Source organism: Cherax quadricarinatus, chromosome 41 (genome assembly GCF_038502225.1).
Source record: "Cherax quadricarinatus isolate ZL_2023a chromosome 41, ASM3850222v1, whole genome shotgun sequence".
NCBI classification, from domain to species: Eukaryota; Metazoa; Arthropoda; class Malacostraca; order Decapoda; family Parastacidae; genus Cherax; species Cherax quadricarinatus.
This window is the reverse complement of record NC_091332.1, coordinates 5,043,602-5,051,101: the sequence shown is the minus strand read 5'-3', so window position 1 is coordinate 5,051,101 and position 7,500 is coordinate 5,043,602.

Genomic DNA, 7,500 nt, shown 5'->3' with positions numbered 1-7,500 from the left:
CAAACATCGTTCACACACACACAGACATCGTTCACACACACAAACATCGCTCACACACACACACAAACATCGTTCACACACACACATAAACATCGTTCACACACACACACACAAACATCGTTCACACACACATACAAACATCGTTCACACACACACAAACATCGTTCACACACACACAAATATCGTTCACACACACACACAAACATCGCTCACACACACACAAACATCGTTCACACACACACACACACAAACATCGTTCACACACACACAAACATCGTTCACTCACACATACAAACATCGTTCACACACACACAAACATCGTTCACGCACACACACAAATATCATTCACACACACACACAAACATCGTTCACTCACACACACACACACGCACACACACACAAACATCGTTCACACACACACACACACACACAAACATCGTTCACATACACACACAAACATCATTCACACACACACAAACATCGTTCACACACACACACAAACATCGTTCACACACACACACAAATATCGTCCACACACACAAACAAACATCATTTACACATACACACAAACATCGTTCACACACACACAAACATCGTTCACACACACACAAACATCGTTCACACACACAAACATCGTTCACACACACACACAAACATCGTTCACACACACAAACATCGTTCACACACACACAAACATCGTTCACACACACACACACAAACATCGCTCACACACACACAAACTTCGTTCACACACACACAAACATCGTTCACACACACAAACATCGCTCTTACACACACAAACATCATTCACACACACACAAACATCGTTCACACACACACAAATATCGTTCACACACACACAAGTATCGTTCACACACACACAAACATCGTTCACACACACACAGACATCGTTCACACACACACACACACACAAACATCGCTCACACACACACAAACATCGTTCACACACACACACAAACATCGCTCACACACACACACACAAACATCGTTCACACACACACACAAACATCGTTCACACACACACAGACATCGTTCATACACACACACAAACATCGCTCACACACACACACAAACATCATTTACACATACACACACAAACATCGTTCACACACACACAAACATCGTTCACACACACACAAACATCGTTCACACACACAAACATCGTTCACACACACACACACAAACATTGTTCACACACACACACAAACATCATTCACACATACACACAAACATCGTTCACACACACACACGCAAACATCGTTCACACACACACAAACTTCGTTCACACACACACAAACATCGTTCACACACACAAACATCGCTCACACACACAAACATCATTCACACACACACAAACATCGTTCACACACACACAGACATCGTTCACACACACACACAAGTATCGTTCACACACACACACAAACATCGTTCACACACACACACAGACATCGTTCACACACACACAAACATCGCTCACACACACACACACAAACATCGTTCACACACACACACAAACATCGCTCACACACACACACACAAACATCGTTCACACACACACACAAACATCGTTCACACACACACAGACATCGTTCATACACACACACAAACATCGCTCACACACACACACAAACATCGTTCACACACACACACAAACATCGTTCACACACACAAACATCGTTCACACACGCACACAAACATCGTTCACACATACACAGAAACATCGTTCACACACACACACAAACATCGTTCACACACACACAAACATCGTTCACACACACACACAAACATCGTTCACACATACACACAAACATCGTTCGCACATACACACAAACATCGTTCACACACACACACACAGACATCGTTCACATACACACACACACACACACACAAACATCGTTCATTCACACACACAAACATCGTTCGCACATACACACAAACATCGTTCACACACACACACAAACATCGTTCACACACACACACAAACATCGTTCACACATACACACAAACACCGTTCACACATACACACAAACATCGCTCACACACACACACAGCCATCGTTCACACACACACACAAACATTGTTCTCACACACACAAACATCGTTCACGCACGCACACAAACGTCGTTCACACATACACACAAACATCGTTCACACACACACACAAACATCGTTCACACACACACAAACGTCGTTCACACACACACAGACATCGTTCACACACACACGCACACAAACATCGTTAATTCACACACACAAACATCGTTCGCACATACACACAAACATTGTTCACACACACACACACACAAACATCGTTCACACACACACACAAACATCGTTCACACATACACAGAAACACCGTTCACACATACACACAAACATCGTTCACACACACACACAGCCATCGTTCACACACACACACAAACATCGTTCACATACACACAAACATCGTTCACACACACAAACATCAACCTCTGCCATCTTTGGTCTTAAAATTCAATGTTTCATTGCCTTGACCAGCTACTGTTTCCCTCTGTTGCGGCAGTTCTGTTGTATCTATTTTTTTCCCCTGTCTCTAGACGACTGGGTTTTGTTTATCAGCATAAATTCTGTCCAGTGAATGACTTGTGGAGCAGCGGTGAGAGCGTGTGTGTGTGGGTCTTTCAACGCAAGGAGTGGTGGAGGAGCGTGTGTGTGGGGGTCTTTCAACGCAAGGAGTGGTGGAGGAGCGTGTGTGTGGGTCTTTCAACGCAAGGAGTGGTGGAGGAGCGTGTGTGTGTGGGTCTTTCAACGCAAGGAGTGGTGGAGGAGCGTGTGGGGGGTCTTTCAACGCAAGGAGTGGCGGAGGCTCGGTCCTCCGTGCAGTTAATTAAAACTTTGCATTAAGGTATTCATTGCCGACAGGCAGATGAGCAAGAAACATGTACAACAGTTGGATATTTTTATTGTCGAGACGTTTCGCCTGCTCAGCAGCCTTCTTCAGTCGAAATACACAAGACAGATAATAACGTTCAGATATTGTTTTTGATATGGGGTCACCATTTTTCAACTGGCTGTATTACAGGGCCAGTATTTGCTTCTGTAATAAACTTTGTTTATTATGGAGGCAAATATCACCTGGGTATCATTACTCAGGAAGATGCCTCGGTAGCCGGTGTTTTTTTCAATTCAGTATTATATTATTTGAAAACGGTAGAAGATGAGATAATCGGTCCCTTAGCCTTGGTGGGAGGTGTTCATTCTGCAGGAAATAGAAGATAAGGTAATCGGTCTCTCAGCCTAGACAGAGGTCTTGCATGTCCACCAACATGTCAGTATTGTGTCTCGTTAATGTGTTACATTGTTTTGTTTATATGGTATCGACTGGACGAGGGTCATTAAGACTACATGTCACTTTTACACCACCAGTCAAGAATACTTTGAGTGCGTAACAGAGGGATCAATGTAAACTGTCAGTGCATATACACGAGTGATATTAGACTCTCCATATATGTTCGCTGGAGATACGCACCTCTTGATGCATGTATACTCATACACATAACTCAGCGTATGTATACAATAAGACATACACTTTAATATATATATATATATATATATATATATATATATATATATATATATATATATATATATTATTTTATTTTTTTTTTTTATTATCACACTGGCCGATTCCCACCAAGGCAGGGTGGCCCGAAAAAGAAAAACTTTCACCATTATTCACTCCATCACTGTCTTGCCAGAAGGGTGCTTTACACTACAGTTTTTAAACTGCAACATTAACACCCCTCCTTCAGAGTGCAGGCACTGTACTTCCCATCTCCAGGACTCAAGTCCGGCCTGCCGGTTTCCCTGAACCCCTTCATAAATATTACTTTGCTCACACTCCAACAGCACGTCAAGTATTAAAAACCATTTGTCTCCATTCACTCCTATCAAACACGCTCACGCATACCTGCTGGAAGTCCAAGCCCCTCGCACACAAAACCTCCTTTACCCCCTCTCTACATATATATATATATATATATATATATATATATATATATATATATATATATATATATATATATATATATATATATATATATATATATATATATATATATATATATATATGTAGTGTCGAATAGGTAAAACTTGCGATTTTGATATAAATAGCAACCCTCCTCTTGCCGAATAAGACAAACGAAAATTTGTGTATGCAATAATTTCGCAAAAGTCATTCTGAAGCTAGCGACAAAAAATATATTTCATTTAAAATTTAATTTGCTAGGTTAGCGGAGTACAGGTGAAATACAACCTTAATGGTCATGGTTCAATCGATAGGCTTGAAACCTAACAAGCCAGTCAACATTTCGCCCCCGTCTCTGTGACTAAGAGTTAGTGGTCGCCATTAGCACAGAGTACCATCGATCCAGCCTCGCTAACAAATGATCGCACAATGACAACAAAAAAAATACTCAGCTGAAAAACGAGGCAATTTTTCAATGAGAGATGCACCTGGCGGGCAATTGCATGCTACCTGCTGATTGCATTATGATCTCAGCCGTTTTTTAGTTGCAATGTAATTGTGTTTGCGCTTGATCACGTGAAGGGGCTTCACCACGTGTTGATTGTTAATGTTGGTGAGCCTTGTGTGTGTGTGTATGTGTGTGTGTGTGTGTGTGTGTGTGTGTGTGTGTGTGTGTGTGTGTGTGTGTGTGTGTGTGTGTGTGTGTGTGTGTGTGTTTGTGTGTTTGTGTGTGTATATATAGATAGAGAGATAGTTATATAGATATATACATTTCAGTCGTTACTCATCATATTGTCAAACATTCCCCAACACTTCTCTCATGTACAACACCTCAGCGTCTAAGTAACACACTTCATAATTCTCCTCTATCAACACAAAACAAAGTGAGGTGTTGCGAGTGTAAAGGAGAGCCTAATGAAGCGAGCAGGATAATGGAGGTAGGCAGTGAGTGAACATGAAAGGCGTGTCTTGTACAAAGGCATCCCACTGGACGTATTGACAGTTTATCGAACCTGCATGACAGTCCCTTGTTCCCTCAGCTACCACCGCAGAAACATCACACACGTGGGGTGTTGGTAATTAGCGTGGGTGGTAGGGGTACTTGCCTTGGTGGGAGAGGATGTTTGTGTGTGTCGGTGGGGTTGGGTGGGCTAGATGCGTGTGTTTAGGTGGAAAGGGGAGGCATTTGCGTTTGCGTGTGAGCGGGTAGATAGAAATGTGTGTAGGTACAAAGTGTAGTTAAGTGTGTGTTGGGTGGGGTTGAGTAGCTGTGTGTGTGTAGGGTGGGGGTAGCTGTGTGTGTTGGGGGTGGGGGTAACTGTTTGTGTTGGGGTGGGGGTAGCTGTGTGTGTGTGTGGTGTGTGTGTGGTGTGTGTGTGGTGTGTGTGTGTGTGTGTGTGTGTGTGTGTAGGGTGGGAGTAGCTGTGTTTGTACGGTGAGGGTAGCTATGTGTGTGTAGGGTAGGAGTGGTTGTGTGTATGTAGGGTGGGAGTAGTTATGTGTGTGTGTAGGATGGGAGTGGTTGTGTGTGTGTAGAGTGGGAGTATATTGAGTGAGGAAAGGAAAAAGGCAAAGGCCATAGGAATCGTTGCATTAGAGTATTTACCTTTGGGCTATTTACCTGATTTTAATGCCTATGTGCGCAAGCACCTTACCAAAGCTTTCATTCAAATGTATTCTAACATTATGGGATCAAAGCGAACCTTCAATGTATGAACACCCAGATACACATATCAGCCTGTGTATACACTGAGAGATATTCCCGTCTCGGTGTATTTGCAACTCTCCGTGTATATACATTGAGACATATCTCCCTAAGTATATACTCACCTCTCGGTGTATATACCCCATGCTGTATTTGGAAGGTCCTGCAAGTTGTTATTTAACCGCAGTTACCTATTTCGGTTAGGAAGGGGTTGAGACCCAGCTCTTGGCCCCGCCTCTCTTCAACTTTCGACAGAATGTACTTTTTGTTTTTAATATTTAGATTTGTAATCCTGTATTGGTAGACTTCTAGTGTGTAAATGTTTTTTTTCTTTCCTTGTTTATGTCATTGTTAGATTAAAAATAACAGTGTTATACATAAGAACATAAGAAAGGAGGAACACTGTAGCAGGCCTGTTGGCCCATACTAGGCAGGTCCTTTACGTATATGGTTTCTCGACGAGCGATCTCCTGGAGATCAAGTCGCTAACCGTATGTGGGAATCAGGTCACTAAAGGCGTGTGGAGATCATATCACTAATGGCCTTTGGAGATCAGGTCACTAAACGGTCACCTGGAGACCATAATCGATCTCCGGACCATGAACGATCTCCAGGAGACCATAATCGATTTCCAGGAGACCATAATCGATCTCCAGGAGACCATAAACGATCTCAAGATCATAAACGATCTCCAGGACACCATAATTGATCTACAGGAGACCATAATCAATCTCCAGGAGACCATAATCGATCTCCAGGGGACCATAATCGATCTCAAGATCATAAACGATCTCCAGGACACCATAATTGATCTACAGGAGACCATAATCGATCTCCAGGAGACCATAATCGATCTCCAGGAGACCATAATCGATCTCCAGGAGACCATAATCGATCTCCAGGAGACCGTAAACGATCTCCAGGAGACCATAACCGATCTACAGGAGACCGTAATCGATCTCCAGGAGACCATAAACGATCTCCAGGAGACCATAATCGATCTACAGGAGACCATAATCGATCTCCAGGAAACCATAATCGATCTACAGGAGACCATAAACGATCTCCAGGAGAGCATAATCGGTCTCCAGAAGACCATAAACGATCTCCAGGAGACCATAAACTATCTCCAGTAGACCATAATCGATCTACAGGAGACCATAAACGATCTCCAGGAGACCATAAACGATCTCCAGGAGAGCATAATCGATCTACAGGAGACCATAATCGATCTCCAGTAGACCATAATCGATCTCCAGGAGACCATAAACGATCTCCAGGAGACCATAATCGATCTCCAGGAGACCATAAACGACCTCCAGATCATAGACGATCTCCAGGAGACTATAAACGACCTCCAGACCATAAACGGTCTCCAGGTGGCCAACATAGCCACACTAGTCCATCTCATCGCGATAAAAGCACGCAAAGGTCAAGCGAGGAACCCGCCAGTCTCCTTATTTAATTACGTTAAACTGTTGTTAAATAATATAGGTGTTCGTAAAGACAGTAAGATAACAGAACTTTTGTTAGACGAAATTCCCTGGAACTTGTTGAGACTTCCAGTTCATCTTACAGGGACGTCAGATTTTTATTGTGATTTGAGAAAGTCTTTGTTTGGGCTGTTGTGGGCGAGATGCTGCATGTTACTAGTTGTATGTTGTATGTTGCATGTTGCATCTTGTATGTTGGATGTTACTCGTTGTACGGTGCATGTTGCATGTTGTTTATTGCATGTTGCATGTTGTTTGTTGCATGTTGCATGTTG